General features: G+C 41.7%; 1 protein-coding gene and 1 non-coding gene across 9 annotated transcripts in view; both read left to right on the forward strand.

Moving 5' to 3' along the window:
- Positions 1-26,030, forward strand: part of PBX1 (PBX homeobox 1) — a 322,770-nt gene that overhangs the window by 111,248 nt on the left and 185,492 nt on the right. The gene's annotated exons all lie outside the window — the stretch shown is intronic.
- On the forward strand, positions 21,779-21,882 carry LOC111765682 (U6 spliceosomal RNA). Its single transcript, XR_002797962.1, has one exon. It is a non-coding gene; the product is annotated as a U6 spliceosomal RNA (small nuclear RNA).

Here is a 26,030-nt window from a genome sequence, read left to right on the forward strand (position 1 = left end):
TAGGCTGTGGGACAAAGTGAGTGCAGTCATCTGGGTTCGTATTACAAAAGCCCTCTTTTGGGCTTTTCATTTATAAAATAATGATCTGGGAACACCAGAATGTTTAAAACAAACAAATAATCCAAGATCATTGATCACTGAGAGCCAATGTTGTTTTTAAAGAAAAAGTAAAAATAGGTTGTATTCATTTAATTATTGTCTAGGCAATTAAAAGATAAAATTGCTCTTATTCAATGCTTTATGGCTATTTTCTAAATTCTTCATGAAAACATTTGCCCATCTTGTAATACTACTGCAGATTTTTAGAGAATCTATTAATATTTATGTTCTCATTATGTTGGTCTTTATAACCATCCTATGAAGTGGCTTCCCAGGACAAACACCTAACTCCTTATCTCAAAGATGGTAAATCTGAGGCAAAGAGAAATGAAGTGATGGGGCAGAGTTCATGAATTAGATTTTCTGACTCTAGGCTTCTTCTTTTTTCCTGGAAATCCAATGATCTGATCTTATGTGTACAAAAGAGGCATCCTTAAAAATATCCTGGCCGTGTTAAATTAACTAGAGGTTTCTTTCTTCTTGGTGAGAATGAGGCCACAGAGTAGAGCAGACATGTTACTCCATCCCATGTGGATATCTGACCTTTACCTGTATATTGTTGGTAGGGTGGGCCTAAATGGTTTAGTAAAAGAAGGACGAAAGCATGTTTCCAGGCAGTTGGATCCAATGGATACTTCATAAGGAATTAGAAATCAGCTACTAAAAAATTAGATTCTAGAAGATTGTAAAGCAAGCATTTATTATACTCATTCGCCCTCTTTTTTCTACGGCATACCAGGGATGGAACCCTAGACCTTGTATGTGGGAGGCAGGCACTCAACCACTGAGCTACATCCACTCCCTTGTCTTTTTTTTAAAAGCAAAGTCTAGATATTTTGATCCATGTGCTTGTTTGGGGGGGTATCTGAAAGAGAGGACATGAACAATTTTGGACTTCATAAGGGATCTAATTTTAAACTCCTACCTAATGGATCTACCGCTTATAATAGCTACAACAGTGCTGGCTAGTGTCATCTGGATATTATCTAAATTCTTCTAGAAATCAGCAGTCAGATCACAGAATCCTACATTTTTCTTTCTTAAGTAACCTTAGAGATCATTATTACTTTACAAAAAAGCTGTTAGGCTATTATATGCACCAAACAGACCATTTTCTCATGATGAACTCAACCTGCCTCAGTGGCTTTTCCCCCATCTATCTGAGGTCTCCCCTTGGTTGTGCCACAGAACAAATCCATGTTCTTTGGCACAAAGATCACTCAAATATTTGAAGACCATTATTTTTTTCTCTCCTTCATCTTCTCTTTTCAAGGCTGAACTCTCCCAATTCCCTGAGTTTCTGTGCATTATTTATATATTCTTTGTTCTTAATGTATAATTCTACAGACATTTATAGAGTGCCTATTCTGTATTGTTTTTATTTAAACCTTTTCCTTGCAATATGAATTACAACTTCAGAACTTGGGAGAAGAAAGCTAGTCATATTCTTTCCTTCATGTTCAGATAATAGAAAATGAAAAAAAAATATATATATATATATATATTTAACCCGAGGGAATGAAAACTAGAAAGTAAATAGATGGGAACGAAGTTGAAAAGCTAATTAGTCATTTAAAATAAATCTTTTGACTTTTGATGGCTTAAGATATTAATTTTGGGGTTAATTATAGACGCTTCATGGAGACAGAGATGTTCAAAGTATATCACAACTGATTGTCAGGCCTTGATGCCTGTGAGGAAAGAAACTCAGCTTTAGCAGCCTGTTGATTTTTATGTATTTATAGTGTATTTACATATATATTACTTATTTACTAAAACTGATATAATCTAACAAGGATGTCTAGAAGGTAACAGTTTTATTTAGTTGTAGTCCCGAAGGAAATTGGAAAGAAATAATCCTACTTTTTTAGAAAACAAACAAACAAATAAACATGCTCTAGCCACCACTAATTGAGACAAGCCTTTCTTCTGGTAACTCTGAATTGGTTAGAAAATAGGCACATGAATGAATTGGATTTTGGAAACACTCACTTTTTTTGCAAGAGTTTAGAAATAGGAAAGGTTTTTGTAGTATTCTTCCTAGAACCATATGAAGACCTGTTTATCCATCTATCCATTCATTTGTTGAATAAATATTTATTAAGCATCTAGAAGGTCCAGAGGCACTATTTTTAGTGCCTGGAATGCATTAGTAAAGAAGAAAAACTTCTGTCCTTGAGGGAGGTCTATTTTAGGAGTGATGATTTTTAGTCACTTAATAATTGCCAATTTTATTAAATATCAACTCTATTACCCATGAGCTAGGTTCTTTCAACAACAGCAAAAACCAAACTGGTCATGGACTCTGAGGGTAGCCAAATCCCTTAAGGTTCTACCCTTTATTTTTCTCCCACTATTAAATAGCAGCCTCCTTCATCAGGCTGCTGTTGGAAGTGGTGACTGAGTCATCAGGGTAGTGTGTCCTGGGATAAAAATGGTGGAGCTCCTGCAATTGCAGAGTCCGTCACAGATCAGACTCCATCCCTGGGAAACAGATTGAATTGGAAAATGGGGATTCTTCCCCTTGTGCTCACCTAATACCCTTCCTCCTTGCAGATGCCGGGGCAGAGCAGCTCTCAGTGATGCCTGGCCCATTTCTTTCATTCTAGTTCTTTTCCCAATACGCAGCACTCATCAGAACCCAAGATAAGAGAGTTCTTTGATGTGGAGAGGTGTTCACTAAAGCTTGCCAGTGAGAGGAAGAGAATAAAGAGAGAGAAAGCCTCCAAGTGAGTGGCAATGCTATGACTATCATCAAATTTTGGTTTAAACCTCCGAATTGCCTGATAGGTGTCAGAAAGCAGTTGGCAACTTACATTTGCATGGCTCTTTACTAGTCATACCTCTTGTGTAGCATTGTACAGATTTTCAGATTTCTTATCAGGGGTCTCATTTGAGCCACATCAGGATGACCTGACCCAGGCAGGAGTGATAGCCCTATCTTAAAGAAAAGGAAACCCAAAATTCCAAGGAATTTTCCTATGGTCATATAGGAAGTAATTATTTTCCCTTTGTTACGAGTGGGTGAACTGAGGCTTCAAGAGAATTGCATAGTTGGTGGTAGAATCGAGATTCAGATCTAGATCATCTGCCTTTAAGTCTTTCTGCTCTACCACCTTGCCTAAAATGTTGGGAAAGCCTTGTCCCATCCCTGCCTCCCCGCCCCCCCCCCCAACACACCCACATTTTTAGTCTGGATGTAACACAGGATGAAATAATGGAGGACTGCTGAACCTGACTCAGAAACTTACTGTGATGGTAAAATTTAAAATTTTCTTTTTGATAGAAGCTTGTGTTGTGTGTATATCCTTTTTATCCTTTTAGTATTTGATGAGGAGAGGGTCATTTTATCGATATTTTTAAGATTTCTTTCCTTTTCTGTACAGAATACGTAACAACTGAATTACATTTAAAACGTCTTCACGAATATCCTGGTGCATTCCTCAAGCTCGAGCTTTTTGTTTGGCAGAGAGCACTATCATTGTGTTTTCCCTGTTTCTCAATGCTTTGTGAAAGTTTTGCAGACATAAAAGAACTGTCTTTATTCTTCCTTTATTCTTTGATCTCTCTTATGCTTTATGAATTCTCGGAGGGGGAAAAAAGGAAACCTGTGCTTTAGTGCTTTCCCTAAGTTTTGGGAAGCAGTTTTAAAAATTGCTTTAAAAATTTTAGAAGCCAAAATTGACAGACACTGAAACTCAGTATCCTGTGTGGTTGAGGCAGTCCAGGACATGCCTCTGACCCCAGGCCCCTTGGTTGAAAGCAGTATATTCAGAGGCTCCTCTAAGTGTCCTAGATTCATAGACCTAAGTGATCGTTATTTCCGTGGACACCAGGATGTATGTAGATGTTACTTCCTGAGGATAATAAATATAGAAAGAGGATTATCACCCCATGCTTCCAAAAACCACTTACAAAGGGATCAGTAGCTTTTCCAATGAGCTTTCTGCAACAGACAACCTGAAAAATTCTTCTTATGTCACCTTGTATTAGCAAAAAGAGATTTGGGGAAGTATGCTCAGTGATGGCACTTCTTTTGCTCATACGTGTATACTTAGAGAATATATTCCTCTTTTGCCTGTACTTATATCTGTGATACAGAAAGTAAGTAAATTTAACAGACTTGTATGATTAAGACCTACTTATAATTGTGTGTTGAACTTCAGTAAGAAGTAAAAGAAAACTCACTTATATTACATTTAATCCTCACCCCAATTTTAGGGAGTGGGCATAAATTACCAGAACCAATTTCTGACTGGGAAACTGAGTCTCAGAGAGGTGAGTGATTTCCCCAAGGACACAGGACATTGCCAAAATAGGACCAAGACTTGAAGCTGGTTCTCCACATCGTTCTAGGTCTGCCTGTTAAGTGCATCGAGTAGAATCCACTAGTTTTATTCACACTTTTCTTTAGCCCTCTTTTTGAAGGCTGCCTGCTGTCACAGCTATTACTGTGAGATGGCAACAGCTTTTCGTGAATCTTCCTGCATTATTATTATTATTGTTATTTTTAGTTTTATTTCCCTGAAGCACGTACTTTTAGGCCACAGGAATAGCATCACAGCTGCTTATCACAGCATTCCAGGACAGGAGGGGCTTGTGTCACCTACAAATTAGCAACACCTTCACGCTTCCTGGGATGGAAGGAATACAAACTGAACTTTCTCCCAGTGGTCATCTGAAGTTAGTATTCTCTCATCCTAACCCAGATTCTATGCTGCACTCCTTCTTCCTTCCTCCTTCCTACCTTTTAGATCCAAGAAATAATGGGTAAGTATTTCTGCAAAGTAAAGGAGACCTTGGGAAACTACAGGTGAATTGATAGTCTTTGTACACCTACTCTGTACAAGGCACCATCCTAGGACTTTTATGAACATTTTCTCAATTATTACAATAGTTCTATGAAATAGGCATTATCTGCATTTTTAAGATGGGGAAACTGGGTCTTATGTAACTTTCCGAAGTCATGCAGTTAGTGAGTGATACAGCCTGGCCAGGAGCTCGGATCTGTAGGATTCTGATCTGCGCATTCTATTTACACAGGGTGCCTCCCCTCCAGTGAGAGTGTAAGGTCTCTTGGAGAAAACTCAAGACCATGGCTTTCTTCCAACCTTCTGGTTGGACCACTAGGTGCCTTAGAGCCCCTGGTGAGGGAGGCATCAGCCAGTACGAAGAGCCTGGACTTAGGAGTTAGGTCTGTGTTTGAATCCTGCTTCAACTGTTTGCTGTTATTGCATGTGCATGTTGCTTTACCTTTTGAGGCCTCCATTTATTCACCTGTAGAGAGCTACTTACATGGCTGGGAGCTTGTGAGGACTTAAATGAGAGGATATGTGCAAAGCCCCAGAACCTGGTAGGTGCTTCACAAATGGTGTTCCTATTTTATAATGGAAATTACCATTATAATGTTTTCAGATAAAAGTGTTAGGTTACCTGGAATCTGTAAGGGTAGGCTAACCAATACACTCTTTTTTTTTTTTTTTGAGGTACTGGGAGTTAGGGATTAAACCTGGGATCTTTTATGTGGGAAGCCAGTGCTCAATACTGAGTCACATCCTCTCCTCACATACATATTTAAAAATTTTTTTTTTCTCAAAGATTTATTTTATTTATTTCTCTCCCCCTCCGTTGTCTGCTGTCTTGTGTCCATTTGCTGTGTGTTCTTCTGTGTCTGCTTGCATTCTTGTCAGGCGGCACTGGGAAACTGTCCCTTTTTTTTATTGTTGCGTCATCTTGCTGCGTCAGCTCTCCGTGTGTGGCTCCATTCCTGGGCAGGCCACGATGTTTTCACGCAAGGCGGCTCTCCTGGCAGGGCTCATTCCTTGTGCGCATGGCTGCCCTGCATGGGGGATACCCCTGCGTGGCACAGCACTGCTTGCACATGGCAGCACTGTGCGTGGGCCAGCTCACCACACAGGCCAGCAGGCCCTGGGTTTGAACCCTAGACCTCCTATATGGTAGGCAGATGCTCTGTCAGTTGAGCCACATCCACTTCCCACATATACTTTTTGATCTGTGGTGAAACTGTTTGCCAATTTCCCAGTCTCTCCACTCTGAGTCAGAGATCAAGAGCTTACTAGGCTTTGCTGTTATTGTCAGACTTGTCATTTGTGTCTGATCTGTCTCTTTGGGACACTTCTCTGGCTTCTCTGATGGGAATCAGACAGGGTGGAAGAAGGACCCGCTGCAGCAGAGTAACATCAGGAGTAATTAGGCCACAAGAACTTTCCTTGGCTGGGGGATGTGCAGCTATCAGAAGACAGAAGGAAGAGTAGGCCTGGGGAGTATGCACCTAACCAGCTCAGGCCGTTAGGACCTCAGGGAGGTGATGCTCCTTGGGTCCACAGTGGTGAGTCAGTAGGAGAGACAAGGTTAAGGTTTAGTTTCCCTGGTTTCTAGGCACAGGCCTGGCACATCCTCAGTCTTGGATAAGTTTGTTGAACAAATGATTGAGGCATTAATCATTCATAACTCTTGGATGCAGAAGAGGTAGTCAAACTATTTAACAATAACGAGGCTGGCATGGTGGTTGTTAAGCCGGTTTCTTGACTGGAACAAGTCCTTAAGACCCTCTTCTGTGTGCCTTGTGTTACCTATAGCTGCTGGATCTTGCAGAGGGTGGGGGGAGGGACTGGGGCAAAGAGAGGTGGCACTGGGAGGTACAGAAGAGGTTAAGGCACAGTCAGTTATCACCTGGTATAGAAGTATTCCAATTTTTTAACAAGGGGTACAGTTAAACTAGTGTGTACTGCATGAATGTCAGCTTGTCTTGCGTGACTATGGAGATTCTCATGTAAGTCTGAAGAAAGCCCAAAACATGTGCACAGTTTAAAAGGGCATTTTATGCATCATGTTGGCAGTAAAAGATGGACAAGTCATAATAATCAGCACTGGCTTCTGGTACTTGGTTCTGCGTTCTTTATAAAAAAATGTATCTCGAGCGGAGTTAACACTCACTTAAGGAAGAAGTAACTATGGTAAGAACCAGGTGGTGTTTCTTTCTTCTTATTAGTTTCATGATTTTCAGAGCTCACTAATCTCCCCAGCTGTGCCCTGCTTGGGCCCCTGTAGATTGTGAGACCCCCATGAGTCCATGCCCCTGCCCTTCTGGGTCTCCCCATGGTGCTCTCCTGGGGCCAACCTTGGCTGGGGGACTTGCACCTTTCTGAGCTCTTCTTCCCTCATTCCAGAGCCCTTGCCTTTGTGCCTTCTTTCCATCTTCATTTTCTCAACCTTTGCCAGGGCTGTATCTTTGAAACACATGGGTACCTACCTTTAGACAAATTTAACTTGAAATAACTGATCGGATAGATTTGGGGGGGAGTTATTAACATTATTAAAAAGGATCCTCAGTTTGGTGAGGTATTTGCTAGTGGTCTCCTGTAAGGAGAGTTTCTCTGATATATTTGAGTGCTTATACAGGTCAATAACAGCTTGAAAGAGAGGTTTGGCACATTGCTAAAGAACATTTAGCTAAAGTTGCGAGTGCAATCAGAAATGGAGATATGAATGAAAAGTAATCCCTGATATTGGCTTAGTTCTCTAGCTTTGCAAAGCTGATTCACACATTTTCTCATGTGATATATTGGCTCTCCATCCCTGATTCTCTGGAGAATGGAAGAGGCTGCCACACACATTTCTACAGAGCCATAGAGTTGCTGGAAGCTGCCATGGTGACCTTCTCCATTTGCAAATGGGCCGTGACCATCTACACATTTATTTTTAAGGTCTTTATCCAGACACATGACCCTATCTCTATTTTCCCATTCTTCCCTTCATCTCTCCTTTCCTAGGATATTTCAAGACTGCTATTCTCCGTTATATGGTTGGCATGCTCAGATTTAGGCCAAGAAGAAAATAGAATTTGATTTCCTGAACTCATTTAAATTATAGTGCAAGGTTGGGTATTTCCTGAAGTGGTCCTTCATTTCACCATTGTTTTTCTACCTACCTGAAGAATGGAAGGCTAACAATCCCATCTTGCCTCATCCCGCTCTCCCCTGCCTGAGAAGAGCCCTGCTGGCGGACTGCATGGGGAGCCAGCGACCTTCCTCAGGGCCTCCTGATATCGAGCTATGGAATGAGTAATTGGGACTCGCCAAAGTGTTTAAACACCAGAATTGAAATTAATGTCCCCTCATTGCTGGCTACGCTGACAATACATTATGGCAAACACCTAACCAAAGTGAAATGAATGTTTGTTTATCCTCATGAAATATACATCAAAACATGTTAGTGGAAGAAGCTCTAATGAGAGAAGGGACCAGGTTTCCTGTTAATTCCAAGCAAATGCTTAACCAAGTTAGAGAGGATTCCTTCCTTCCTTCCTTCCTTCCTTCCTTCCTTCCTTCCTTCCTTCCTTCCTTCCTTCCTTCCTTCCTTCCTTCCTTCCTTCCTTCCTTCCTTCCTTCCTTCCTTCCTTCCTTCCTTCCTTCCTTCCTTCCTTCCTTCCTTCCTTCCTTCCTTCCTTCCTTCCTTCCTTCCTTCCTTCCTTCCTTCCTTCCTCCTCCCTCCCTCCCTCCCTCCCTCCCTCCCTCCCTCCCTCCCTCCCTCCCTCCCTCCCTCCCTCCCTCCCTCCCTCTCTCTCTCTCTCTCTTCTTCTTCTTTTTTAGAATAACCTGTCCACAGCTGTGTATCTAGGACATTAATATGGGTTTAATGAAAACTCCAGTTGATCTGTCCAAAGATATTGATGAGCATTGCCCAGCCATATTAATCATCTCCTTGAGGGAGGAAATGAAGTGAATGGGTGAGCAGGTTTCTGTCAGATGCCAATCCAGATGAAGAGATGTGATTTTTTTTTTTTTTTTTTTTTTTGACTCTTCATAGCTGCGTTCATTTCCTGGGACAGAGGTTGGGCCAGGGGAGAAAGAGAAGGACAGGAAATTCTGGGGTACATTTAACATTAAATCATTAAACTTCTGCCAATAAATGCATTACTGTTAATTATATTGAGATGGCCAACGATCTGCTGACAATATCCCTTCATTGATTTTCATTCGCAGTGAATCGATGTTCTGACTTTAATCTCTCTGGTGTTTTCATTCTTTCACTTCTTTCTCCCTCTCCTGGTCTCTCCCCATGCCCCAGCTCCCCACACGCTCTCCTCCCCCTTCCCCCTTGAGCTTCTGCAGTAATGCAGTTCCAATCTCACTGGTGATACAGTTCTCTCCCTAAGTGCCAAATGTTTCTTGATAGGAACAAGCTACATTTCTTTATGGCTTATGGCAAACTGCCTTGATTACTTCTACTGCTGTACCCATTATGTGAATTAAATATGTATTCAGTTGCATGCTGCTTGCGATGTTATTGCAGGGTGACATATGGTACTGACTCAATTAGAATGAAACTAGCATTAGATAACCCTTCTGATTACATGCATCCTGACCGGCTCCTCCTCGGCCTCCCCTCTGCTGCTCTTGCTCTCCCATGTCTGCAGGCCGCAGGTTTTCATTATCAGTTATCATCTCTGCCTCCAAGGATGTGGGCTAGGAGTTAGAAGGGGAGGGCCTGGGGTCTGTGGGGAAGAAGGCATATCAGACAGATATAAAGAGGTTGGTGGGAAGGAATATAATTGACTCTGTGCTTGTATTTGGAATTCATCTTTAAAATTATATTTTTTGGAAGTGGTTTCCAGGCCTGCTATGAGAAGAGGCCAGAGTGGTCCCACTAGGGTTGGAAGGTCAGGAAAGAAAAGAAAAAGAAGACTGTTAAATACCTGCTGTGTCTATGATTAGTCAGCCTTACCTTGAAAAAATGCATTTAAGAATAATTTTTTTTTCATGGAGAACTAATACTTATTCTAATACCAGTAATACCTTTTGTTTTTATAGCTCAAGTGCATTCAGTGTATATGAACCCATTTGATTCTCATCAGCATCTCACTTGGCAGGTAGAGCAGGAATCATTGTCCCCATTCTACAGATGCAGCAATGGAGACACAGAGGCGGATATATTACTTTACAGTTCCATGTCACAAAGTCACCTGGTAGTAAAAGAGGAGGATTCAGATTCCCAGTCCTTGAAAGTGCAGGGTTTGGAAAGGCAACCCAAGGATGTGCTAAAGTGACTGAGGTGTTAAATTGAAAAGAAAAAAAGGAAGTGTACAAATGTCTAGATAGGGGCAGTAGTTGCTTGATTAACACCTCCTGACCCAATACAAATCATGTTTGAGAGTAGCTGGCCTAAAGCATTTTTCATCTCAGGAGTAATTGTCTCTCTTTGATAGTTTAAACTATGTTTCTAAGGTATTCTAAGCTCCCTTCCTCTTCTCTTCCTGCCGTGTCACTTCCACTTGACAAGTAAGAACCTAGACACCCGTTCTCTCTGTCTCATCTAGTCACACCTAAGGCTAAAGCTTCTCGCTGGCCAGAGCCTTACTCCAGGACCTTGTTAAAGAGCAAAGAGTCTGTAGCCAATCTTTGATTTCCCCAAGGGCACTGTGGGCCCAAGATTGCTTAAGTGAAAGTTGCACTGCCACCCAATGGGGCTTCTTGCATGACTCGCTGTAGTCAACATGTGTGTTTGAGCATCTCCTATAGGTATTTATGGGTATTGCTCTTTATCTGTTGAAAATACTCAAAACAAAAACAAAACAAATAAAAAACTTATGGGGTCATTTCCCACTGGCACAGACCTGGGGCAGAAATGAATAGCATAAGGGTGAGGGTAGGTATAACTGAGGATGATGTGAGCTTAAGGATGCCATAGATGTAGTTATTAATCTTAGCATAGCATTCCTTAATACTATTGCTTGGTCCAGAGACCTGAATGTAGCAGGCACTTAACAAATATTGGTTGAATGAATGAATAGATGAATGAGTGAAAGGGATCAGTGTGAACTATGGTAATAAGGAGGCAGGTTTTCATGGAGATAATGGGGCCCCTTATAGATAACACAATCACCCATCCCCTTCCTTCTCCTCTCCCACTTTCCCATTGCAATAATGATAACTAATTTTTACAGCACTTTACATTTAAAATAATCCTTTCAAAAGCTCTGAAAAGATAGACAAGAAATGAATAAAACTGGTTATCTGTAGAGGCCAGCCATGAGGGTGGGTGATGGGGTGATTGGAGATGGGGGTGGAAGTAGGGAGCAAGACTCATCAGTATATGGTCATCATAATTTATACATTGTAAATGCATTTCTTTTTTTTCCTTTAACCTTTTTATTTTGAAATAATTTCAGAATTACAGGACAGTTACAAAAGTATATATGTATTTCTGTATATCATAAATGCATTACCTGTTTAAAAATAATATTAAAAAAAAAATCTGAAGCATTAGCTTACCTCATCTTCACAACAGCCCTGTAAAGGAAGCATGTTAAAATTAGGTCCCAATTCCACATAAGGAAACTGAGGCACAGAAAGGATAAGTAACTTACTTAGGTCATGTAGTTAGTAAATTGTAGAGCCAAGATTAAACCCAGATTGGGTTCTTTCCACCCTTTCTCGCCCCCCACTCCACCCTCCCACCACCATTTTTTCTTGGTCTCTATGTAGAACTGCCTCAGTTGGCAGAGCAGCAGTAAAGTTTGTGCCATTGGCTGTTGTTCTAGAGTGCTCTGACTTAAGTATATCTGCTCTTCCCTCTGCTGCTTTCACATACTTTTCGTCTCCAGGCTTGGCTAGTTCATAGCAAAGGCTTTTCCTGACTAAAACACAGCCAACAAAGAATGAGTATGCCTGGCTGGGCCTTCTCAGTAAAACATCATTGGTGCCTCTTCCTTAACTCATGGCTAAAATGATCCTCAGCATTCCTCATGGCTTCATTTATCCCCTAAATGCTTATGACCCACAAGTATATCCACCTATAATCTCACTGAGGATAGGGGCATTGTCTTTCTTGTCAAACCCTGTATCCCCAGTGATCAGCATAAAGCCATATTTGGTAAATATTTATTGAACAAATGGTAAATTAAAACCTGTATTTCAAACCCAAATTGGGTTTGTGAGTTTCGGAGCCACACATATAACTGTCTAGTGAGCATCTCTCCATCTTGTTCTACAGGCTCCTCCAACTCAGCACATTCAGTCAAAACTCATCATTCCCCCTGCCCGCAGCTGCTCTTCCTCCTGTATTCCTTCTCTCCCCTAGCTGCCCAATCCAGAAATTATATTCACACCAGACTTTTAACCTTTTTATCAGTTCCCCACCCTGCCACCATCTAGTCATCAACAAATCTGTGTTCAATAAGTAAACAAGCATTTATTGAACATTTTATGACAGGCTTTCTGCCAGGTGAGGGAATACAAAACTAAATACCACTTATTTATCTCCCATATCATTCCCTGGACCCATCTGTCACGGTCCTAGGGCATGCCCTCTCCGTCTCTCACCCAGACAGTTGTATTGGCCTCCTAGTTGGTCCCTCTGTCTCTAAGATCTTTAAGCTGCCCATCCCCTCTAGGACCCACCAGGCTACCATGTCAGCCTGCTGGCCAGAGTCCTATTCTGAATTCTTCCTTGGCTGCCCAGTCAAAAGCTGCAGTTCTGCATCTCAAAAGTGTTGTGCCATGATTGATTGTGAAGTGTCACAAGTAATTTGGTATTAATAATGGTCTAAGACCTGAGGTTTGCAAAGTATTTATTTAAAATTTTAAGCTAATTTCAAGCAATCGTAGTAACAATGTCACTTTCACTCACTCGAGTTCCCATTTGCTTTCTACAGTGGAAGAGAAGGAAGAACATCATAGCCTGTTGAGAATAGTGTCTTTCTGTGTCCACACCCTTGGGAATATACCTTAAATCTGATCATTGTGGAATGTGCATGTAGGATGGATACAAAGTTGTTAAAGTCTGTAGAATAAAATCCAAATTCCTTGGCATAGGCTGCTTTAACCTTGTGATCTAGCCCTTAGTATTTCTCTAGGCCTATTTCCTACCATTTTCTTCTTTTTTCATTCTGTGCTACAACCGTATTGAGTTACCTGTGATTCTTACAACCTGCCACTTTCTTCCTTACATCTTTGAAGATTGTCTCCTCCACTAGGTTTCCCTATACCTGTCATCCCCACGGAAAATTCCTACTTGCTATGTCAGTCAGATCTTAGCAGAGGCCTTCCTTGAGTACCCTGACCCTTTCCTAGATAGTCCATCCTCTTTGTACTCACTTGCCTTCTATATTCCTGAACTACAACCCACATGATTTTAACTTTTGCATGCTATTTATTTTTGTGTGTGTTTATTTTCCCAAGCAAGCACTTGGAAATCAATATTCCCCAGCCTCCCTCCACCTTTTTTTAAATTGTGGTGTGATATATATATAACATAAAATCTGCCATGTAAATCACTTTAAGAGGACAATTCAGTGACATTTCTATTACAATGTTGTGCTACCATCACCATCTTCCATTACTAAAACTTTTCATCACCCCAAAGAGAAACTCTGTATCTGTTAAGCAATAACTTCCCTTTCCCCCTTCCCCCAGCCCTGGCATCCTCTAATCTACTTTCTGTCTCTATGAATTTGCTTATTCTGGATATTAGATATTTCATATAGTTGGAATCATATAATATTTGTCCTTTATCCGGCTTATTTCACTTAGCACAATGTTTTCATGGTTCATCCATATTGTGGCTTATATTAGGAGTTCATTCTTTTCTATGGCTGAATAATATTTCATTGTATGGATAATGCCATGTTTTGTTTAGCTATTCATGTGTTGGGTACTTGGGTTTATCCAGGCTAATGCCTTTTCAGGTTCTTCTCTCATTTTTTAGAATGGACCTGGATATTACCAGGTCCTTCATAATCCATAATCCAACATTCTCCAGAGTCAGGCAGTTAGTCTCGTCTCATACCTTGGGGAGCTAGAGAGAAAGCCCTGGACAGGGAGTCTGAGGAGCTAGATTCTAGTTTGAGCTTATCCATGAGTGGTTATATATGACTCTACATATGTTACCTAAAACATATATATGCCTTGTTTTCTATGTGCATGGTATGTTGTGGGACTATTTTATGAAAGGTTGCCTACACCAAGTTGGAGGATGTATATTGTAAAATAAGTAAAAGAAGATGTAATAGGTAAAGTAAATCTCATATGGTTGGTATTGATACTGGCATTGAAAGTGTAGCAGAGGGCTTTAGACTTGTGGTAAGAAATGAAGACCCAGTGGTTATTTGAGCACAGCTGACAGTGCCAAAACCAGACTTAATGATTTTTAGTTGGGTAAAAATGTGGTGGATGTACAAGAGTGGACAGTGTTTAAAGAGAGGGATTTGGCCAGGAGCAACAGGACATGGGTCTAGGCAAGAAAATGGTATTTTGGAAATGAAAAGGATCAGATGGTTTCGGAAGAGTTTTTGAAAGAAAGATCCTGGTTATCATCAGGCTATGGAGGTTGAAGGAAAGGGAAAGGGATGGGTAAAGGATGACTGACTCTTTTAATTCATTTATTAATTTGGATTCCAGAAAAAGTTTGAGATGGAAGATGATGCAGTATAAAGAAAAACTTTCTAACAATTTTAACTGTCCGCAGTGGCTGGGGATGGGGGCTTGGAGGTGTGGTCACAGTTGCCTGCTTTATCACTTAACAGTCGGAAATGAGGCTTTGCCAGGGCCAAAGGGGAGTTTGCTGCACTATGTGCAAGTTTGAACTAGACAGACTCTGAGGCCTTCTCCATCTCTATGTCTCTGTACGCATGTTTATAGACTTTCTGATCTGGTTACCTGGGAGAATGGGTTTGGCCTTAATGGGAAGGAGGAAATTAGGAAAGGGAAAGGACTTGGAAGCCAGGGAGGGTTCTGTTTACTCCAGATTGTGGTACATCTTTCAGTTTCATGGCATAGTGTGAAAACCTCCATTAAATTGTTGATTTCCTTATTGGCTTTGTCTCTCTGACATTCTGTCTGCAAGATTCTTGCCCTATCTTCAGACAGTTTCTAGGCTGAGCCCTCTAGTTCCAGGGACCTACTTTCTGATAGGAGGTCAGAGTTTGTTGAATAACCATGGACCAGGCTAAAATGATAGCAGAAAAGAACTTGAGTTTTAGAGTCAGACTGACCTGAATTTGTGTCCTGGATCTTCCACCTACTGCGTGATTTTGGCAAGCTACCCAATTTCTCCATCCCTCTGTTTTCTCAATATTGAAAGTGGGGATAATCATACCACCTACTTCCTAGAGTTTGGGGAAGGATTATAATAATAAATAATATTTATTTAAGGTATATATGACAGGCACTGATACTTTACATTCATTACCTCATTTAGTTTTCAGTGCACAATTATGCAGTATCATTGTCCCCATTATCTTGACAAGTAAACTCAACTTAAAAGGATTAAATAATTCTAAGTCACCCACTAGGAATTGGCAGAACCAGAATTTGAACCTGGGTCGAAAGGCTGCAAAGATAAGTCCTTAGTAACTAAAAGCTATTAAAATATTTGCCTCCCCAAAATCACTTTTTATGTGAAAATATAAAAGCTCAACTAAGACCCCATTCAGATCAATCACCTCTTCTACAGTGTTCATATAATAAAATACCTGTAGGTTTAATTAGCACATATTTTATCCCACCTTTATTCAACCCGTAATTTTAGAGATTTGTTCATTTGTCCCTCTCTCTTCTTTAAATTATAAACTTTGAAATGCACGAACTGTGCCTACCTATGTATTTTCCCTCCATTGTCTTCCTTATTCATCGGAGTTCTCAGTGTTAATTTGTTGGAAAGAAATTATATGAAAGGCTTACTCTTTCCCTAGGGACACCTTTAGCCATTTGGTAGTGTGAGGTCACCTTTGCTTTTCTGTCACAGAAATAAAAAATTTAAAGTGCCTAGGAGTACTCTGTGCAGCTGAAATGAAATATGATCATTTAAAATAATGAAATAATGTCATTTAGTCTGATTGTGGTCCCCTACATTGCCCCCCCCACCAAAAAAAAGTCATAAAGCAGCAATGCTCTTTGCCTCAGTAAGTTGGATTGTTTATGATATTTGGCATTGAACTAGACAAGAAATGAAGTACCAGGAACCAGTCCTTCCTTGCCTCCGGCTGTCAGACATGCTAGATCCCATTTGGTCTTAAGTTTTCTTCACAGTCGCCCTTTGGTTGGAATGCAAGCATTGTTCTGAAGCTCTGTGGTAAATGCCTAGGATTTGCTGGAGCCTGACTCTTCTTATACTCAGGCAGGTTCTGGGGAAGAGATGTGAGTGAATCTTCCAGGGTTTCTCCAATCCAGAGGGTCAGGCCTTCAGTGTGACCCTTTCTATCTTCTGCCTCTCCTGAGATAGGAAAAAGAAATTCCATGGCCCCTTGGGTATCAGCTGAGGATGAAGGCAAGACTCCCACCTCTGAGTGCCTTGATATTTAAAAGTGCTTTTCAAAATAAGTTCGCTGGGGGGTGGGTGTAGCTCAGTAGTTTGAGCGCCTTATTTCCATGTATGAGGTCCTGGGTTCAATCCTGGGTACCGCCTAAAAAAAAAGAAAATTCACTGTTCTAGAGTACAGAGTTGAGTAAATAATGGCCCTGTTGGTAAAAATAATAATGCACAGAGTACTTCATACTTACCAAAGCAATCCTATACATAGTCCCTCACATTCTTACTCTTTTTAAACAACCCTGTAGGCTGAATGGAAGGAATTGCAGATTTGTCTTTGGCAGTGTTCAGTGAAAGGCCTTTAGTTGTTTTTATTGTTTTAGCGTCTGTTCCCTCATCCTTTCCTTATCTTGTATTAGTCACTCCACAGGGGCTTCTCACCACTCAGAAGTCGATGTTGGCAGCCAGCCCCATCTGAAATGACAGAAGCCCAGAGCTTGGCAGAGGAGGCCTCTAGGTAACCTGAGTAAGGCCTCACATGTGGGCCAAGGCAGTTGGCCCATCAGAGTACCCTAAGGCCACTGCTCAAAACCCTCTCACTCTTACTTTACACTTGACGTAACTGTATGGTTATCTGGTATCCCAGCCCATACCCAGGATAGGTACATGGTAATCACTACTAACATTTACTGAGCTCTTACTAACTGCAGGTGCAATTGTAAATACTTCACCTCTATCAAATCAGGTAGTCCCCCCAGCAACCCCAGGATGTAGAAACCAAAACTGTCCCCATTACAGGTGAGGGCGCGGTCGAGAGGGCTTCATAAACTGACATAAGGGCCCATAGCCAATAAATGGTCAGGTTTGGCCTACATGATGTGGTACCACTGTCCATGGTAGCTTGGACACTACACCCCCTCAGAAGCATTGGGGGGCAATTTCTAACCCTGCAAGAACTTCAGAAGGTTCATTTAGCAGCAAGGGGGAGGCAGTCAGACTGTAAAAAAGAAACTCAAAAATTTAAAAGGTCCAGCAGACTGAGTTTATATAAAATTAGGCATCTAGACTCCCACACAGCAGCAGACTTGGGTATACATGGACTTCCATAAAGTGATTTGGGTCATGAAGAGGTGGTCAATTTATATTTAAGATATCCATCTTTCTATCTAGATACTTTTAAAGACGCTGATTGGAAATATAGCATATTTTTAAAAGATTTCTACCCAAAAATGATTAAAATAAACACAGTTTTGGTAAAGTCCTAGTAACATGGAGACAAGGCAGCTTTCTAGAGTGATTTATTTTTCCGTAGTTAACATTTTCCTGTGTATCTGCCTGCTCCTTGGTTGCAGAGTACCCCCAAGAACAGAGGTCGCAGACCCATGGACTGCCTTGCACCTCCTCACTGGACTCTTGCTCCAGAAAAGATGACAATAATTTATGAATTACCCTAGACTGCAGATGGGTGTCGCACACACACTTGACTCTATGCTGCTTTGCGTCTGCGGTGGCAGGTAGAGGGAGTGCAGTGCAGTAAATATCAGCGCTCTCTTAAACCACCATGGAAATGAAGGGGGGGTGGTGCAGGGATGAGAGAAGAAACAGGGGAAATCACTTCTTTGTCTGAAAGGAAAATGCTGAGGCCATCCCATTAGGTCTGTTAACTGTCTACTGGGGGGAGAAGGAGATTCCGTCTCTTCTTGGCTTCCACCTCCCCCATCCCCTTTATTTTTTTCTCCCTTTGTAGAATAATATAAAATAAAAAAGCCCAGCAGAAAGGGAGCTGTGATGCTGTCGTCCCTGGCGTTGATGTTATTTATTTTCCTCAGTTGCTGCTCTGGAAGCCCGGAGTTGACAGAGCGGTTTTGTAGAATAGAAACATTATAGACTGTTACTGTCAGAGTGTTAAATGTGATGGATAGAGAAATAGAGGCGAAGGAGGGGACTTAATACTGAGAGCCAGGGTGCTCATGGGAAAATAAACCATCCGCATATAAGAAATGAATGAGGTAATGTGGCGGGAGGTAATGGGCTTTCGCAACATGCCAGAACAGAGATGCTTATTATAGGGTGTGCTTAACCCTTGGCATGCTGATCTCCCTTGGTGGGTTCCAGGGCTTCTCACCGTGCCCTCAGTGGGACCATGTGTGTGGCTTTTCTTCAGGCAGGGGAGCAGGCGTGCTTAGAGGAGTGGAGACAAACGCGTTCTTAATAATGCTGTATTAGCAGCCTGTACATCAGAAAGCCTTGGCAGCTCCTGAGGGGCGAGGGATCCCCGTGGCCGTGAGACAGAAGTGCTATGATCGCTGGTCTAGGGAGAAGCAGGGAGGGCACCTCAGGGAGGCGTGAGGCTCTTTTGATTTCTCCATCGAAGGCTTAAGAGGAGCGCTTTGGATACTTGGGAGAGAAGGAAATTCATGCAGCTTGTCTCCTCTAGTGACCCCCTTAGATTCTCTGCCACCTTATAACGCCTAGTTACCTAGACTGTGATAGCTTTGCTGTAAGGCGGAAGGGATAGGAACAGAACATGGTCCCTTTTTTTTTTACCTCCTTATCTAGTCAGGTGGAACTGCTGCACCAGGTGGGTTGATGGACAACCTAACCAACCTGAGTGAGATGGGGTGAAGTGAACTGAAAGATTGCCAGGCTCAATGAACTACGTGCTTCCCCCATGTATTGGGTTCCTGTAACCTGTCTTTGTGGGCCAGCCCTGTGTCTTGCATATAACAAGAGTTTAGTAAATTATGAGGGCTCAGTTGATTTAACCCTCATCTTGCTCTGGCAGTTCCCTGCTGTGTGACCTTGAACAAGTCACGTAACCTCTCTGGGTGTTAGTTTCCTTCTCTGTAATATGGGAATAATAGCACCTCATAAATATATTGGCAAGGTTAAATGTAATCATAGCCTGTTGACAGTGTATGAAATGTTATGCGAATAGGAAAGACTTATTTCTTTTGTCAAAAACAAAGCCAGATTATAAAAATGAGGTAAAGAACTTCACTTAGGTAAAGCTTGCAAGTCAGCAGCTTCACTTGCTTTACCCATTGTTCTTGTCCGACATTAAATTGTGTGTCATGGCTTTGAGTGTCTGCTACAATATAAACCCTGGCTAGATGTTTACGTTGTTGGTGCTGGGTCAGCAGGGGCCACATGTGCTCATGCATGCGACCTTGGTCTCCTCAGACTTGTGGTATTCTTCCCTTTCCGATCCAGGGTTACACAGAAATACTGAATTTTAGAGTTGGTAGGACCCATGGAGAGCATCTATCATTGGCCTTGATTTGGTTTATAAAAAGCTTCCTACTGAAGCTCAAATCCCACCTCTAGCAGCTCCTGGAGCTTTCCCTGGAGCTCTCCCATCTAAAATGTCCACCAGCCCCGCTTTATCCTCCGCGATCAGGCTGCTACCTGTGAAATCATGACACCAACAGCCCTTTCCTTACTGTCATGAGATGATGGTCCAGCTCCTGGGGAGTTTTTGATAGATGTTTTGCTCTCTGAGGTGCTCAGTATTTCCACAGGAATGGAGGAGGCTGGTTGGCATCTTGCCAAGTGTGATCTGGTCTGCTCCTGATCCCAGGTTAGCATGTGGTGCCCTTTGGTTAGGTGAGGGGTGACTTTTATCTTCCTGCTGTCTTATGCCTATTTCTGTTCTTCCCTCATGGGTCCAGCTCTGTTCTCGGGAGGTTGATCTCCTTGCCCTTCCCTGCCTATGCTCCCGCTCTGTTCCTCCTGAGTTGCTTTTTTAGTTTCATCCCCTTTTTATATCTATTCTCTACCCATCCTTTATGCTTCACATCTTCTCACTTTCCCCAACAACTGCAGCTTACACTGAATTTTCCCTTTTCGATGCTTCAGATCCGCTACTGCAAGTAACAGCTGGCTATATCAAGTCTTCTGCATTTCCCTGATCATTTCATATGGGAGTATCTTGTCTCTCCAAGGAATTTCTTGAGAAGAGAGATATGTCCTGTAAATGTTTCCTCCCTTACATTTGGCATCACACTGCCTTCTTTTCCAGTCATCTGGCATCCATCCATTTTATAATGCTTTTATAATCTGTAGTTTTCTTCTGCTGCAGGTCCTCTTTACTAGACTAGCAGCTTCTTATAGCCAGAGGCCATATCTCAGATGTCTTCTGTTGTCTCAAGGCATATAGCACATAACCTTTCTTGTTAATTCTTCAACCTATTGATGCCTTTTAATAGAAGAGTTGACTTCCTGCCATTGTGTGTTCTGCATGCTCAGGCAGTCTTACCTTTGGCCTTGGATAACTGGAATGGAAATACATGCTACATGTAAGTGGAAGTACCAACCTGTGTAAGATCTTGCCTCTTATTAAATGATATAGGTAACACATTTGAGTAAGTGATGCTCTGATGTTTAAATGAGATACTTCTAAAGTGTTTAGCATGGTAGGCATCGGAAGTGTTAGTTGTAGCAGTAGCAGTTTCAGTAATGGTGATAATAATAATAGTCACAGAAGCTGCGGTAGTAGCAGCTGTGCCTGTTGCCTGCCAATCTACCTTTTCTGCTCCATTTACGTTTTAGTAAAGTTCTGTATAATGATATAATGAACAGAATCTATAAGCTCTGGGATAGTAACACTAGACCCTTAAAAGTGAGTCTAGCTTGGATTAGTAGAATTCCTTTGTCCTTCCCTTGTGCTAAAGGGCATGACCCTATCACAGAGTCTTCCTGAAGTTCTCTGGATATTCTCTTCAAATATGTCACTATAAAAGCCCATTTTGGGGAGGTTCATGAGGGAGGATTTATTCTAGGACTCAGTTAAGTACAAATCCCTGATTTTCTTGAAATTTGCAAGAAGGACAGAAATAAGGATTAGGAATCCAACTCTTGCTCTTTTCAGGAGGCTCTTTTTACCTCTCTGTATTTTATTTCATTAAGATGAATAAAATTATAGGAATGTAGAATGTAGAGTTCAGGAGAAAGGCAGAATGGGGCAAAGTTTTCAGGACAGTACTCTTTTCTTGTTGTTCACGCAGTACTATTCTTTGAACTTCATCCATTATCTTCTCAGAAATATGTGTGCTCGAAGCCTTGGCAAGTCAGAGCAGTGGCCTTTCATCTTTGAAAAAGGAATATGATAGGGATTTAGGAAGGGAACTGCTGGTGTACTTCATTAGCCAAGCTCAGAGGTTCTTCAGAATCCCCTGGAGTGTTTATGAAATGCAGATCCACAGGTTCCACTCTAGCAGGTTTGCGGTGAGATCTAGAAATCTGCCTTTCGTAAATGCCTTGGATGATACAGAAGCTTCTGGTTCACATCTCACTCTTTGGGAAATAGCCTTATCTCCACACCTTTGCCATTCCACTGCAGGTGATGTCTAGTTACCGGTCCTGAAATGGAAAGCCTGGCTGCGTGAGAGCATTTAACTTGCTGCCTAATGTGCTCACGTCAGCAGCACATATTAAAAGGGAACAATCCAGAGAAGATTAACATGGGTCCTGCACAAGGATGATGTACAAATTTGTAAACCATTCCAAATTTTTTCCACTGAATTGTGTACTTGTGATTTGTGTATTTTTCTATATCTCTGTTTCACATCAAAAAAGATTTGAAAAATAGCATCTATTTATCTTCTATTAATGTCACTCTAATCCAAGAACTTTTGACCTGTATCAGGAACCTATTTAAAAATCAGATCATTATGGTTGACAGGGAGTTATACACGGCATATGTCCAGGGTGCATGGTAATGTTTGTATATACTCATAGTGGAAACAATTAAAAACAACAGCTGGGGGGGGTACTGGGTTCCTGGCCGGGGGTGCTCTGTCGTGGTCCCTAGGGGAGCAGCGGCAGTCCTCCAGGTGCAACGGTAAGGACCAGGAAGGAATGAGGGTCCAACAGTGAGCCCCTGATACTAACGACTATGCTTGTGAGCCTATGTGCCTGAAATAAGAACAAGGCCTAGAGCAGCACTGTGCCTAGGAGTTTCCTCCTGACAGCCTTCATGTTACTCAAATGTGGCCAGTCTCAAAGCCAAACTCAGCATGTAAATGCAATGCCTTCCCCCCAGTGTGGGACATGACACCCAGGGATGAGCCTCCCTGGCACCGAGGGATCACTACCAAGTACCAACTGATGCTGCAACTAGAAAATGACCTTGAATTAAAGGTTCAATGCGGACCAGCAGAATATCCCTGTCTACATATAATAACAGGAGTTAAAAATGCTGTTTGACCTAAATTAAGGGGGAAATGGAAAGAACAAATGAGTTTATATGGCTATGAGTCTTTAAAAAAGAGTCTGGAGGATGTCAGAAGGATTGCCCTTATGCACACCTGAGCAGCGTCTCAGAGACAGATAAAGTAGATTCAACTCCAGGTACTGGTTCTTTTGAGGGCTAAAGAGACCCACAGGTTCTATGGCCATGGCAGATGGGGTTCACTGCCATGTCAGTTGGCCCTTCTTTGGAGCTGGTGTTTCTGCGTGATGGAGCTGGACACAGATGGGATATCTTTTTACAAGGCTTTCATGCTACTTTACTGGAATTGTAGTTGGTGCTGGGGTTTAAGATATATCTAGGGGATTTGAATCTCTGGACTGACAATATGATAGCCAGGCCCTGAGCCTCAACAGACTTCAGCTCCTACACTCTGATTTATTGAACTTACCCCACTCAGCTAACATGGAGTTGAAGAATGTCAACCACCACACCATGGAGCTTAGAGTGCCTTCAACTGAAAGCAGGAGGATTGCATCCAATCCATGTGGAATCCAAGCCTCCTCTTGATATAGATGTGCAATGGACACAACCAATCCAATGTCCACAGAGAAAATGTGGCATTGGTGTGGGAAAAGTGGCCATGGTGGCTGATGGGTGCGGGGAATGGGAAGAAGAGATGAGATGTGGAGGCGTTTTCGAGACTTGGAGTTGTCCTGGGTGGTGCTTCAGGGACAATTATCGGACATTGTAGATCCTCCCAGGGCCCACTGGATGGAACGTGGGAGAGTATGGGCTATGATGTGGACCATTGACCAGGAGGTACAGCGATGCCCAGAGATATACTTACCAAATGCAATGGATATGTCATGATGATGGGAGAGAGTGTTGCTGGGGGGGGGGGGGGGAGTGGTGGGGTGGGGGTGGTGGGGTTGAATGGGACCTCATATTTTTTGAATGTAATATTTTTACAAAATGAATAAAAAAAAATTAAAAGATAAACAAAAAAAGATTGTTTTGGATATTCTAGTATTCTGGGTCCCTTCCAATACCATATACATATTAGAATCAACTTGACAATTTTTAGAAATAAGTAAGATGACATTCTAATAGGGATTGTGTTGAAACTGTAGATCAGTTTGGGGAGTGTTACCATCATAATAATATTAAATTTTTCGATCCATGAACATAAGATATACTTTCATTTATTTAGAGCTTTTAAATTCTCTTTCAAAGTCTTTTGTGGTTTTCAGAGTACACATTTAGCACCTATTTTGTTAAATTTAACCTGTGTTTTTTTCATGCTCTTGTAAATGAATTTGTTTCCTTGATTTCTTTTTCAGATTGATCATTGCAATGTATAGAACTACAATTAAGTTTTATATATTGAGCTTTTGTCATGAAAACTTGCTGAACTTGTTTATTCGGTCAAATGGTTTTTAGTGGGTTCCTTAGGACTTTCTATATGCAATATCATGTAATCTGCAAACTGAGCTAGCTATATGTCTCATTTACAATTTGTGCCTTTTATTTCTTTTTCTTGAATAATGACCATGGCTAGAACCTTCAGCACAATGCTGAAGAAAAGTAGTGAGAGTGAACGTCATTGTCTTTTTCCTTATCTTAGAAGGAAAGCATCCAGTCTTTCACCATTAAGTATGATATTAGCTGTGGGGTTTTATAGACGCTCTTTAACAGGCTGAGGAATTTCCCTTCAATTCCTAGTTTGTTGAGTGTCTTTTATTATAAAAGGGTGTGTTGAGTTTTGTGAGGTGCTTTTTCTGCATCTGTTGAGGTGATCTTGTTATTTTTTTACCCTATTGATAATGGTGTATTACATGACTTGATTTTTGAGTCTTGAACCAACTTTGCATCCCTGGTGTGAATCCTACTTGGTCATGGTATGAAATCATTTTTATATGCTGCTGTACTCAGCTTCTTCGTGCAGTGTTGTCATTTTTCCCCAATTTTATTGATACATGTAACAAAGCAAAAATCCATCCAAGGAGTACAATCAGTGGTACTTGGTGTAATCACGTTTGTGCATTCATCACCCCAGTCACTCCCAGACCACTTTCACTGTTCCAATAATAATAAACAAATTAACAAACAAACAAACAAACAAAAAAAATCAGATCATTTTTAAACTCTAACCACATAAACAAAGTACATGAAAAGGACATGAAGAAAGTAAAAAAACCAACCAAACAAACAAAACTGTTGTTATGGCTCTGTGCTTTTTTCATGTTTCAGTGGGCAGACGCCGTCTAAGGGATATTAAGATGCACGTGACTGCAACTGTTAAAAGGTGTAGCTGGTAGTTCTTGGAGTGGGGGCAGTGCTCGTTGTTCCTCCCAGTGGTGCTAGGGAATTACCAGAATGAGATTTTTTTGATGTCTACCAGATATAGATTTAAATGTTTATTGTCTGAACTGGGCAAGGGGAACACTTGCTAATGTGACCTCAAACATTCATGGAGATGGGGATAGTTTGGAGAAAATAAAAGGATATCCTTGTCTCACTTTCATGAGCATGAGGTGCAAGCTTTTCGAAGGTTACTGAGATGTAACTGTGTATACAACTCAATTTGCAGTGCCTCAGTCATTTGGGCAGAATTGCTACATATGTAGATATTATTTTGGCATTTACCTTTCTGTACCCAAATTTCTCTATTTGACTGTTCATTTTGAGATGGCTGGATTGTTTTTGAGTGTGAGTGTGTGCACTCACAATGGTATAAATTATGCAAATATGCATATGTATATATGCCTTTGTTCACGGAACTGGACATCCTCTTCTACTGGGTCTGCAGGAGAGAACTTTTCTGTTCCAGAGTGCAGAGATAAAACTCATAGTGCCAGTTCTGCTCAGGTTCAACCATATAATGTCTTTTGATTTTTTTTCCCTGTCTTTCCGCACCTTGTTATTCTAAAAGCTGGAAGACAGAGAAACTTCGGGATGGATTTGGAGAGTTGAGAGAGAGAGGAGAATGCATTTAGTATGGCTGGTTTGTGTGTAGTGCATTACTGCGTAAGGGCCCATGTGTCTGTCATAGAGCTGCAGTGGTGGGGTTGGGGACGGAGAGGGGAAGAGACCCTCGGCACACGCACACACGTGCATGCACAGTGATACTTCCTTTGCTGATTATCATGCACCTGAACTCATTTCAGCTGAGATGGCCAGTTAGCCAGGAGCCGAAGGCCACATGTGACAGCTTGGGTGTCTGCCCCTGCTGGTCATAGCCCCGGCTTCCCTCTCTGGCTTCTAATCAGAGCCTGGGAAACCCTAGCCACTTCTGCTGGCTGGACTCTGCTTTCTGCCTGAAACCAAGAAGCATAGATAGTCTCAGACCTGAGAGAGGTAGGGCTGGGAAAGGGATGGTTCCACTGCCTACCTTTTCCTAAGGCCCCTCTACACACAGATCCAATAGCACCCACGAGGACCAAACCACCACGTTAAAAGGGGCTCCGGC

This window comes from Dasypus novemcinctus, chromosome 13, assembly GCF_030445035.2.
Source record: "Dasypus novemcinctus isolate mDasNov1 chromosome 13, mDasNov1.1.hap2, whole genome shotgun sequence".
NCBI lineage: Eukaryota > Metazoa > Chordata > Mammalia > Cingulata > Dasypodidae > Dasypus > Dasypus novemcinctus.